This window comes from Myotis brandtii, unplaced genomic scaffold (genome assembly GCF_000412655.1).
Source record: "Myotis brandtii unplaced genomic scaffold, ASM41265v1 scaffold976, whole genome shotgun sequence".
Lineage (NCBI taxonomy): Eukaryota > Metazoa > Chordata > Mammalia > Chiroptera > Vespertilionidae > Myotis > Myotis brandtii.
Genome location: NW_005372055.1, coordinates 35,805 through 50,077, shown reverse-complemented (window position 1 = coordinate 50,077; position 14,273 = coordinate 35,805).

Here is a 14,273-nt window from a genome sequence, read left to right as displayed (position 1 = left end):
TGCAAGCCCCTCGGAGAGAAAGCTGCCCTAGGGTTCTGAGCGATGCCAGACAGTCCCACTTCTCCCGTATGAGTCTGGGTCCCTAGAGACTCGCCCGGAACTGGAGCTCAGAGCCTGAGACTCCCTCCCGATTGAAAACGACAACCGCGCCCTCCGCCACCAGCCCTCTCCGCATGCACTCCGCACCTCAGTATTTCACTTCAGCACTGCGCCTCCTCTGAGTCATGGTATGCTTTTCTCTTTCTGTAGAACTGTAGAACTTCCACTCAGCCAGCCTTCCTGTGGTTCTGGATGATGTCCATTTCGTCTTTTAGTTGTATTTTTTGTTCGAGTTTCTTTATAATTTGGCTTTTTGCACAGGTGATTCTATTAACGGAGAATTAAACATTTCAGGAGTATGTCATGGAGGTGGAGGGGGCCATGAAGGCCATTCCTCCAATTTTTATTTTCTTTCTGCTTCTCTTTAGGAGCAGAGGATGCAAGGGGAGGAGATCTATCCTCCTTGACTTCTCCTAAATGCTCTAGCAAATGAAATGCCGTTTTCCACAAGGGGAAACAATTTGGAAGCAAGTTTTTTCCTGCTGCTGACCTTTTTTCAAGTTCTGACTAACTTTTTTGGCAAACTTTTAAGATCTAATGTACCTTTTTCAAGAAAACAAGGGTTATGTTCTATAATAACATGCAAAGACTGTAAGAGATTACCTTCTAAAATTTTAACACTTTAAACATGAAAATCAAAAGTCTATAATAAAGTTTCTTACCTTTTAAAGCCGAATGTACTTTTTTAAAGCCAAATCCTGCCCTGTTAGCCTGATTAAGAAAACGTTCCCAGCCTACTTACAGATCCGGACTTCTGAAGTTGATCCTGGGCATTGTGTGTGGTGAATTTTCCTCAACTTGTTTCGGTTAATTTTCCACACCTTTTCTGTGAAACTTCCTTTTTTTGCTCTAGCGAAACCTTCACTTCCAGATTACCCGTTGGGCACCAGATGTCGATTGTGTTTCCTTCCACGTCCTGCGTGATTCATGGTTCGGGATCTGAAAGAGGAGCCACACACAAATGAAAGAGAAAGGACACGATATAATTTGGACATATTGGGGGACCAGGCGGGCAAATCCAAGTCGAGCAGAAGGACTTCCACTGATGCTCAGGCTGCTCCAACCTTTTATTTCATCTGGGGTAGCCCTAGGGTAAGGAGGTTTCAATGACACACAGATTAGCTCATCAGCAGACAATTTCCAGTATAGGCAGAATATCTTATCAATAAGGATTTATATGATTAAAGGTGGGGAGGTTGCTTCAGCTACCATTGTATAGATTAACTGGGTGGTGCACAGCTCCAACCTTTGCTAGGGCTTCAAAGGTCACTAGCTTTTGGGGGTCTCTACTCTTCTCTGCTAGTGAAGATGATAGATAGTCTCCAACAAGTTTTCTGTTTGAATACTGCCCCACAGACACTAAGGCTCTATTTACATGTGTTCCAGGCGTGTCATATACTTTCCTATACAATTCCAGGTTCTATCATTTTGAATTCTAAAAGTTTTAATCCAACACACTTAGCGTTCTGAGTTCTATATTCTTGAATTCTTAAATATTTAAGAAGTTTTCCATGAAAACGCCATCAAGTTATACCGGAAACCTAAATGTAATCAGGATATTCTTCATTTCACAGCTGTTTGAACATAAGTTCAGTTTGAACACTGAACAAAAGACACTAATGCTCTATTTACATGTGTTCCTGGAGTGTCACATACTTTTCTAAACAATTCCAGGTTCTATCATTTTGAATTCTAACAGTTTTAATCTCACTCACATAGTGTTCTAAGCTCTATATACTTGAATTATTAAAGTTTTTCAGAAGTTTTCCATAAAACGCCAACTAATTATACCAAAAACATAAATGTAATCAGGATATTCTTCATTTCACAGCTGTATTACTGTGAGTTCAGTTTGAACACTGCCCAGCAGACATGAAGGCTCTATTTACATTGGTTTCTGACATGTCATATGCTACTCTATACATTTCCAGATTCTATCACTTTAAATTCTAAGAGTTTTAATCTAACTCACTTTGTGTTCTGAGCTCTATATATATGAATTCTTAAGGTTTTAAGAAGTTTCCTTATAAATCACCATCAAATTGAGCCGGAGGTATAAATGTAATGAGGATATTCTTCATTTCACAGCTGTTTGAACGTAAGTTCAGTTTGTACACTGACCAGCAGACACTAAGGCTCTAATTACATGTGTTCCAGGCGTGTTTTATATTTTCCAATACTATTCCAGGCTCTATAATTTTGAATTCTAACAGTTTTAATCTAACTCACATAGTTTTCTGAGCACAATGTACTTGAAATCTTGAAGTTTTTAAAGAAGTTTTCCATAAAAATGCCAACTAATTAAACAGGAAATATAAAGGTAATCTGGTTATTCTTCATTTCTCAGCTGTTTGAATGTGAGTCCAATTTGAACACTGCACCACAGACATTAAAGCTCTATTTACATAGGTTTTTGGCGTGTCATATACTTTCCTATGCAATTCCAGATACTATCATTTTGAATTCTAACAGTTTTAATCTCACTCTCATAGTGTTCTGAGCTCTATATACTTGAATTCTTAAAGTTTTTAATAAGTTTTTCATAAAAACGGCAACTACTTAAACCGGAAACATAAGTGTAATCAGGATATCCTTCATTTGACAGCTGTTTGAACGTGAGTTCTGTTTGAGCACTGCCCCACAGACACGAAGGCTCTATTTACATGTGTTCCTGGCATGTCATATACTTTCCTGTACAATTCCAGGTTCTATCATTTTGAATTCTAACAGTTTTAATCTAACTCACTTAGTGTTCTGAGCTCTATATCCTTGAATTCTTAAAGTTTTTAAGACGTTTTACAAAAAAACTCCAACTACTTAAACCAAAAACAGAAATGTAATCAGGATATTCTTCATTTCACAGCTATTTTAACATGAGTTCAGTTTGAATACTGCTCAGCAGACACTAAGGCTCTATTTAGATTGGTTTCTGGCATGACATATACTTTCCTATACAATACCAGGTTCTATCATTTTGAATTATAACAGTTTTAATCTAACTCACTTAGCTTACTGAGCTCTATATACATGAATTCTTAATGTTTTTAAGAACTTTCCTTTTAAAACGCCAACAAATTGAACGGGAAATATACATGTAATGAGTATATTCTTCATTTCCCAGCTGTTTTGTACGTGATTTCAGTTAGAACACTCCGCAAAAGTACTAAGGCTTTATTTACATGTTTTCCTGGCTTGTCATATACTTTCCTATACAATTCCAAGTTCTGTAATTTTGATTTCTAACAGTTTAATCTAACTAACACAGTGTTCTGAGCTCTATATATTTGAAAACTCAAGGTTTTTAAGGAGTTTCCCTTTAAAATGCCAACAAATAGAATCGGAAACATAAATGTACTCAGGATATTTTTAATTTCACAGCTGTTTACACGTGAGTTCAGTCTGAACACCGCCGAACAGACACTAAGGCTTTATTTACATGTGTTTCTGGAGTGTCATATACATTCCTGTACAATTCCAGATTCTATTATTTTGACTTCTAACAATTTTAGTTTAATTATCCTAGTGTTCTGAGCTCTATATACTTGGATTCTTAGTTTTTAAGAAGTTTTCCATAAAAACGCCAACTAGTTAAACCAAAAACATAAATGTAATCTGGATATTCTTCATTTCACAGCTGTTTTAACATGAGTTCAGTTTGAACACTGCCCAGCAGACATGAAGGCTCTATTTACATTGGTTTCTGACATGTCATATGCTACTCTATACATTTCCAGATTCTATCACTTTAAATTCTAAGAGTTTTAATCTAACTCACTTTGTGTTCTGAGCTCTATATATATGAATTCTTAAGGTTTTAAGAAGTTTCCTTATAAATCACCATCAAATTGAGCCGGAGGTATAAATGTAATGAGGATATTCTTCATTTCACAGCTGTTTGAACGTAAGTTCAGTTTGTACACTGACCAGCAGACACTAAGGCTCTAATTACATGTGTTCCAGGCGTGTTTTATATTTTCCAATACTATTCCAGGCTCTATAATTTTGAATTCTAACAGTTTTAATCTAACTCACTTAGTCTTCTGAGCTCTATATACTTGAATTCCTAAAGTTTTTAAGAAGTTTTCTATAAAAATGCCAACTTGTTCAACCGGAAACATAAATGTAATCAGGTTATTCTTCATTTCACAGCCGTTTGAACGTGAGTTTTCTCTTTAAACTATGCCCAGCAGACACTAAAGCTCTATTTACATGTGTTCCTGGCGTGTCCTATACTTTCCTTTTTAAGAAGTTTTCCATAAAAACGCCAACTAGTTAAACCAAAAACATAAATGTAATCTGGATATTCTTCATTTCACAGCTGTTTTAACATGAGTTCAGTTTGAACACTGCCCAGCAGACACTAAGGCTCTATTTAAATGTGTTTCTGGCATGTCATACACTTTCCTATACAATTCCAGGTTCTACCATTTTGAATTCTAACAGTTTTGATCTACTCACTTAGTGTTCTGAGGTATATGCACCTGATTTCTTAAAGGTTTTAAGAGTTTTCCATAAAAACACCTACTAGTTAAACCTGAAACATAAATGTATTCAGGTTATTCTTCATTACACAGCTGTTTTAACGTGAGTTCAGTTTGAACACTGCCCAGCAGACAATAAGGCTCTATTTAAATGTGTTCCTTGCGTGTCCTATACTTTCCTATACAATTCCAGGTTCTATCGTTTTGAATTCTCACTGTTTTAATCTAACTCACCACATGTTCTGGGCTCTATATACTTGAATTCTTAAAGTTTTTAAGAAGTTTTCCAAAAAAACGCCAACTAATTAAACCCGAAACATAAATGTATTCAGGATATTCTTCATTTCACAGTTGTTTGAATGTGAATTTTGTTTGAACACTGCCCAGCAGACACTAAGGCTCTATTTACATGTGTTCCTGTCGAGTCATATACTTTCCTATACAATTCCAGGTTCTATCATTTTGAATATTCTCACAGTTTTAATCTATCTCAGATCATGTTCTGGGCTCTATATACTTGAAGTCTTAAAGTTTTTAAGAAGTTTTCCATAAAATCGCCAACTAATTAAACGGGAAATATCAATGTATTCAGGATAGTCTTCATTTCACAGCTGTTTGAACGTGAGTTCAGTTTGAACACTGCCCCAGAGACACTAAAGATATATTTACATAGATTTCTGGCATGTCATATACTTTGGTATACAATTCCAGGTTCTATCATTTTGAACTCTAACAGTATTAATCTCAATCACAAAGTGTTCTGAGCTCTATATACTTAAATTCTTAAAGTTCTTAAGAAGATTTCCATAAAAATGCCAACTAATTAAACTGGAAATATAAAGGTAATCGGGATATTCTTCATTTCACAGCTGTTTCAATGTGAGTTCAGTTTGAACACTGCCCAGCAGACATGAAGGCTCTATTTACATTGGTTTCTGACATGTCAACTAAGGCTCTATTTAAATGTGTTCCTTGCGTGTCCTATACTTTCTTATACAATTCCAGGTTCTATCATTTTGAATTCTCACAGTTTTAATCTAACTCACATCATGTTTTGGGCTCTATATACTTGCAGTCTTAATGTTTTTAAGAAGTTTTCCATAAAAACCCCAACTAGTTAAACCGGAAACATAAATGTATTCAAGATAATCTTCATTTCACAGCTGTTTGAATGTGAGTTCAGTTTGAACACTGCCCCACAGACACTAAGGCTCTATTTACATGTGTTTCTGGCACTTCATATAGTATCCTGTAAAATTCCAGATTCTATCATTTTGAATTCTAACAGTTTTAATCAAAATCACATAGTGTTTTGAGTTCTATTTACTTCAAATCTTAAGGTTTTTAAGAAGTTTTCCATAAAAATGCCAACTAGTTATACCAGAAAAATAAATGTAATCAGAATATTCTTCATTTCACAGCTGTTTGACCGTGAGTTTTGTTTGAACACTGCCCAGCAGACACTAAGGCGCTATTTAAATGTGTTCCTGGCATGTCATATACTTTCCTATACAATTCCAGGTTTTATCATTTTGAATTTTGACAGTTTTAGTCTAACTCACCACATGTTCTGGGCTCTATATTCTTGAATTCTTAAAGTTCTTAAGAAGATTTCCATAAAAATGCCAACTAATTAAACTGGAAATATAAAGGTAATCAGGATATTCTTCATTTCACAGCTGTTTCAATGTGAGTTCAGTTTGAACACTGTCCCGCTGACACCAAGGCTCTATTTACATAGGTTTCTGCTGTGTCTTATACTTTCCTATCCAATTCCAGGTTCTATCATTTTGTACTCTAACAGTTTTAATCTAATTCACTTAGTGATCTGAACTCTATGTATATGAATTCTTTAGGTTTTTAAGAGGTTTCCTTTTAAAACTCCAACAAATTGAAGAGGAAAAATAAATGTAATCAGGATATTCTTCATTTCACACCTGTTTCAATGTGAGTTCAGTTAGAACACTACCCAATTGACACTAAGGCTCTATTTAAATGTGTTCCTTGCGTGTCCTATACTTTCTTATACAATTCCAGGTTCTATCATTTTGAATTCTCACAGTTTTAATGTAACTCACATCATATTCTGGGCTCTATATAGTTGAAGTGTTAAGGTTTTTAAGAAGTTTTCCATAAAAATGCCAACTAATTAAACCAGAAACATATATGTATTCAGGATATACTTCATTTCACAGCTGTTTGAACCTGAGTTCAGTTTGAACACTGCCCAAAAGACACTAGGCTCTATTTTTATGTGTTCCTGGCATGTCTTATACTTTCCAAAAAATTCCAGATTCTATCATTTTGAATCTTAACAGTTTTGATCTAACTCACTTAGTGTTCTGAGCTCTATATACTTGAAATCTTAAAGTCTTTAAGAATTTTTCCATAAAAACGCTAACAAATTAAACTGGAAACATAAATGTAATCAGGATATTCTATATTTCACAGCTGTTTGAATGTGAGTTCAGTTTGAACACTGCCCCACAGACACTAAGGCTCTATTTACATGTGTTCTTGGTGTGTCAAATAATTTCCTACTTAATTCCAGGTTCTCTCAGTTTGAATTCTCACAGTTTTAATCTAACTCACAACATATTCTGGGCTGTATATATTTTAATTTTTAAAGTTTTTAATAAGTTTTCCATAAAAAGGCCCACTAATTACACAGGAAACATAAATGTATTCAGGATATTCTTCATTTCACAGCTGCTTGAACCTGAGTTCAGTTTGAACACTACCCAAAAGACACTATGGCTTTATTTACATGTGTTCCTGGCATGTCTTATACTTTCCAAAAAATTCCAAGTTCTGTCATTTTGTATTCTGTTTCAATCTAACTTACACAGTGTTATGAGCTCTATATACTTGAAATCTTAAGGTTTTTAAGTAGTTTCCTGTTAAAAACGCCAACAAATTGAACCGGAAACATAAATTTAATCAGGATATTCTCCATTTCACAGCTGGTTGAACGTGAGTTCATTATGAACACTGACCAACAGACACTAAGGCTCTATTTACATGTGTTCCTGGCATGTCATGTAGTTTCCTATACAATTCCAGGTTCTATCATTTTGAATTCTCACAGTTTTAATATAAGTTACATCATGTTCTGGGCTCTATCTACTTGAAGTCTGAAAGTTTTTAAGAAGTTTTCCATAAAATCGCCAACGAATTGAACTGGAAACATAAATGTATTCAAAATATTCTTCATTTCACAGCTGTTTGAATGTGAGTTCAGTTTGAACACTGCCCCACAGACACTAAGGCTCTATTTACATGTATTCCTGTCGGGTCATATACTTTCCTATACAATTCCAGTTTTTATCATTTTGAATTCTCACAGTTCTAAGGTAACTCACATCATATTCTGGGCTCTATATACTTGAAGTCTTAAAGTTTTAAGAAGTTTTCCTTAAAAACTCCAACAAATTAAACCGGAAATACCAATGTATTCAGGATATTCTTCATTTCACAGTTGTTTGAATGTGAGTTCAGTTTGAACACTGCCCAGCAGACACAAAGGCTGTATTTACATGTGTTTCTGGTGTGTCATAGACTTTCCTATACAATTCCAGGTTCTATCATTTTGAATTCTAACAGTTTTAGTCTCACTCACAAAGTGTTCTGAGCTCTATATACTTGAAGTCTGAATGTTTTTATGAAGTTTTCCATAAAAACGCCAACTAATTGAACCAGAAACATAAATGTATTCAAGATATTCTTCATTTCACAGCTGTTTGAAAGTGAGTAAGTTTGAACACTGCCCCCCAGACCTAAGGCTCTATTTACAGGTGTTCCTGGGTGTCATATACTTTACAATACAATTCCTGGTTCTATCATTTTGAATTCTAACAGTTTTAATATAACTCACATTGTGTTCTGAGCTCTATGTACATGAATTCTTAAGGTTTTTAAGAAGTTTACTTTTAATACGGCAACTAATTGAACCGGAAACCTAAATGTAATCAGGATATTCTGCATTTCAGAGCTCTTTCAATGTGAGGTAGTTTGAACACTGGCCAGCATACACTAAGGCTCTATTTACATGTGTTTCTGGCGTGTCATATACTTTCCTGTACAAATCCAGATTCTATCATTTTGACTTCTAACAGTTTCAAACTAACTCTCCTAGTGTTCTCACCTCTATATATTTGAAATCTTAAGGTTTTTAAAATGTTTTCCATAAAAACGCAAAGTATTTAAACCGGAAACATAAATGTAATCAGGATATTTTTCATTTCACAGCTGTTTGAACATCAGTTCAGTTTGAACACTGCACAGCAGACACTTAGGTTCTATTTACATGTGTTCCTGGCGTGTCATATACTTTCCAGTACAGTTCCAGGTTCTATCATTTTAAATTCTTACAGTTTTTATCTAACTCACTTAGTGTTCTGAGCTCTATGTACATGAATTCTTAAGGTTTTTAAGAAGTTTACTTTTAATACGGCAACAAATTGAACCGGAAACCTAATTGTAATCAGGATATTCTGCATTTCAGAGCTGTTTCAATGTGATATCAGTTTGAACACTGCCCAACTGACACTAAGGCTCTATTTACATGTGTTCCTGTCGTGTCATATTCTTTCCTATACAATTCCAGATTCTATCATTTTGAATTCTTTCAGTTTTAATTTAACTCATATAGCATACTGTGAGCTATATACTTGCATTCTTAAGGTTTTTATGAAGTTTCTTTTAAAAACCGCAACTGAATGAACTTCAATCAGAAATATAAACACTATACTCATTTTTTACCGCAGTTTCAATGTGAGTTTTCTGTTTGAACACTGCCCCACAGACACTGAGGCTCTGCTTGCATTGGTTTCTGACGTGTCATATACATTTCTATATAAATCCAGGTTTTATCATTTTGAATTCTAACACTTTTAATCTAACTCACATTGTGTACTGAGCTCTATATACTCGAATTCTTAACGTCTTTAAAAAGTTTTCATAAAAACGCCCACTAGATAAACCTGAAACATCTTTATTTACTTGAATTTCAACAGTTTCTTACACGTTCTTAATAACTTTCAGAGAGTATCATTGTGTACTTCAAGAGTTTTACCACAATTAGACAGTTTTCTTAGCAGGGTATACATGAATCTTCAGGACATGAACTGTTTAATTCAGAACACGCCACCAATTCAGCCTCAATTGTAAATATAAACAGTTTTCTCATCAAATAAAGGCTTTATGCAAAAATTCTGATCTCTATAAACAAAATTCTTAATGTTTCAAAATATTTTTTTCTAGAAAACGCCAAATTCTGTTGCCAGAATTGTAAAAATTATCAGTATTGTCATCACTTCACAGCTTTCTACCTGGAATCCGAGAGATTAAACATGGCAATAGAGATATTACATCTCTATTTACATGAATTTCAAGAGTTTCTTACACGTTCCCAATTATTTTCGGCAGTATCATTTTTTATTTTAACAGTTTTATCACAATTAGACAGTTTTCTTAGTATATATGAGAATCTTCAGTACTCAAATCTTTCATTTAAAAAACGCCACCAATTCAGCCTCAATTGTAAATATAATCAGTGTTCCTGTCATTTAAAGGCTTTATAAACAAATTCTGAGATCTATAAACAGGAATTCTTAATGTTTGAAAGCATTTTCTTCTGAAAATGCTGAATACCATTGCTGGAATTGTAAACATTATCAGTATTCTTGTCATTTCACAGATTTCTACTTGTAATCTTGGTTATTGAACATGACCATAGAGATGTTAGGTCTCTATTTCCTTGAATTTCAAGTGTTTCTTACAAGTTTCTAGTTATTTCCCAGGAATATCATTGTGTATTTTAAGAATTTTCCCACAATTAGACAGTTTTCTTTGCAGTTTATACATGAATCTTCAGGACTTAAACTATTTAATTCATAAAACCTCAACCAAATCAGCCTCAGTTGTAAATATAAACAGTATTCTCATCATTTAAAGGCTTTATACACAAATTCTGAGCTCTGTAGACAGTAATTATTAATGTTTGAAAGCATTTTCTTCTGACAACGCCAAATTCCGTTGCCGGAATTGGAAACATTATCAGTATTCTCGTCACTTAACAGCGTTATACCTGGAATCTCGGTGACTGAACAAGAAATAGAGATATTACTACTCTATTTACTTGAATTTCCAGTGTTTCTTACATGTTCCAAATCATTTTCCAGGAGTATCATTGTGTATTTTAAGAGTTTAACCCCAATTAGACTGATTTCTTAGCAGTATATACATGTATATTTAGGATTCAACTGTTTTATTCAAAAAACGCGTACCAATTTAGCCTCAATTGTAAATATAAACAGTATTCTCTTCATTTAAAGGCTTTATATACAAATGCTGAACTCTATTAACAGAAATTTTTACTGTTTCAAAGTACTTTCTTCAAGAAAACACCAAATTCCGTTGCCGGAATTGTAAACATTGTCAGTATTTTCTTCATTTCACAACTTTCTACCTGTAATCTTGGTTATTGAAAATGGCCATAGAGATGTTACGTCTCTATTTACTTGAATTTAAAGTGTTTTTTACATGTTTCTAATCATTTCCCAGGAGAATCATTGTGTAGTTTCAGAGTTTTACACAATTAGTCAGTTTTCTCATCAGTATATACATGAATCTTCACGACTTAAACTGTTTAATTCAAAAAAGGTCAACCAATTCAGTGTCAATTGTAATATAAACAGTATTGTCGTCATTTAAAGGCTTGATACACAAATTCTGAGCTCTATAGACAGGAATTATTAATGTTTGAAAGCACTTTCTTCTGAAAACGGCAAATTCCTTTGCCAGAATTCTAAACATTATCAGTATTCTCGTCATTTCACAGCTTTCTACCGGTAATCTCGGTGATTGAACACAGCCATAGAGATGTTACCTATCTATTTATTGAATTTCAAGTGTTTTTTTTTTACATGTTCCTAATCATTTCCCGGGGAAATCAGTGTGTAGTTTCAGAATTTTACCACAATTAGACTGATTTCTTGCAGTATATACATGTATCTTTAGGATTCAACTGTTTTATTGATAAAACGCCAACCAACTCAGCCTTAATTGTAAATATAAAGAGTATTCTTGTCATTTAAAGGCTTTAAACACAACTTCTGAGCTCTATAAACAGAAATTCTTAATGTTTCCAAGTACTTTCTTCAAGAAAACGCCAAATTCCGTTGCCAGAATTGTAAACATTATCAGTATTTTCGTCATTTCACACATTTCTACCTGTAATCTTGGTTATTGAAAACGGCCATAGAGATGTTAAGTCTCTATTTACTTGAATTTCTAGTGTTTCTTACACATTCCTAATCATTTCCCGAGAGTATCATTGTGTATTTTAAGAGTTTTACCACAATTTGACAGTTTTCTTAGCAGTATATACATGAATCTTCAGGATTCAACTGTTTTATTCAAAACACGCTAACAATGCAGCCTCAATTGTAAATATAAACAGTATTCACGTCATTTAAAGGCTTTATACACAAATTGTGAGCTCTATTAACAGGAATTCTTAATGTTTGAAAGCATTTTCTTCTGAAAACGCCAAATTCCGTTGCTGGAATTGTAAACATTATCAGTATTCTCGTCGTTTCACAGCTTTCTACCTGCAATTTCAGTGACTGAACACAGCCATAGAGATGTTAACTCTCTATTTACTTGAACTTCAAGTGTTTTTTACAAGTTACCAATTATTTTCAGGAGTATCATTGTGTATTTTAACAGTTTTCTAACAATTAGAGAGTTTTCTTAGCAGTATAAACAAGAATCTTCAGGATTCAAATATTTTAATCAAAACGCACCAACCATTAAGCCTCAATTGTAAATATAAACAGTATTCTCATCATGTAAAGGCTCTATATACAAATCCTGAGCTCTATAAACAAAAATTCTTAATGTTTCAAAGCACTTTCTTCAAGAAAATGCCAAATTCCTTTGCTAAAATTATAAACATTGTCAATATTCTCGTCATTTCAGAGCTTTCTACCTGTTATCTCGGTGATTGAACACGGCCATAGAGATGATACCTATCTATTTACTTGAATTTCAAGTGTTTCTTACATGTTCCAAATCATTTTCCGGGAGTATCATTGTGCATTTTAATAGTTTAACAACAATTAGACTGATTTCTTAGGAGTATATACATGTATGCTTAGGATTCATCTGTTTTATTAAAAAAACGCCAACGAATTTAGCCTCAATTGTAAATATAAACAGTATTCTCATCATTTAAAGGCTTTATACATAAAGTCTGAGCTCTACAAAAGGGAATTCGTAATGTTTGAAAGCACATTCTTCTGAAAACACCAAGTAAAGTAGTCGGAATTGTAAATATTATCAGTATTCTCTTCATTTCTCAGCATTCTACCAGTAATTTTGGTGACTGAACATGGCCATAGAGATATTATGTCTTTATATACTTGAATATCAAGTGTTGTTTACAAGTTCTTAATCATTTCCCAAGATTATCATTGTGTATTTTAAGAGTTTTACCAAAATTAGACAGTTTTTTTAGAAGTATATACATGAATCTTTAGTATTCAAACTGTTTCATTCAAAGAACGTCAGCCAATTCATGCACAATAGTAAATATAATCAGTAACCTCCTCATTTTAAGCGTTATACGCAAAATCTTAGCTCTATAAACAGTAATTCTTAATATCTGAAAGGTATTTCTTCTGAAAATGCCAAGTGAAGTAGCCATAATTGTAAATATTATCAGTATTCTCATCATTTTACAGTTTTCTACCTGAAATCTCTGTGAATGAACAAGTACAAAAGATAGTGCTGCTCTATTGACTTGTATTTCAAGTGTTTCTAACACGTTCCTAATTATTCCCGAGACTATCATTGTGTATTTTAAGAGTTTTACCACAATTAGACAGTTTTTTTTATTAGTATATACATAAATCTTTAGTATTTAAACTGTTTCATTCAAAAAAGGCCAACCAATTCATCCTCAATTGTAAACATAAACAGTATTCTCCTCATGTAAAGGCTTTATACACAAAATCTGAGCTCTATAAACAGGAATTTTAAATGTGTGAAAGCACATTCTTCTGAAAACACCAAGTAAAGTATCCGGAATTGTAACCATTATCTGTATTCTTCTCATTTTACAGGTTTTTACGTGAAATCTCTGTGATTGAACAAGGTCTAAAGATAGTACGGCTCTATTAATTTGTATTTCAAGTGTTTCTTATATGTTCCTAATCATTTCCTGGGACTATCATTGTGTATTTTAAGAGTTTTACCTTAATTACACAGTTGTCATTGGAGTATATACAAGGATCTTCAAAGTTTAAACTGTTTCACTCAAAAAACGCCAACGAATTTAGCCTCAGTTCTAAATATAAAGATTATTTTCCTCAATTACATGCTTTATACACAAAGTCTGAGCTCTATAAACAGGAATTCTTAATGTTTGAAACTCTTTCTTTTGAAAACGACAAGTAAAATAGCTGGAATTGTAAATATCATCAGTATTCTCATCATTTTACAGGTTTCTACCTGAATCTCTGTGGTTGAACAAGGCCTTAAAGATAGTACGGGTCTATTGACTTGTATTTCAAGTGGTTCTTACACAATCCTCATCATTTCCCGGGATTATCGTTGTGTATTTTAAGAGTTTTACCACAATTAGAGAGTTTTCTTAGAAGTATATACATGAATCTTTAGGATTTAAAC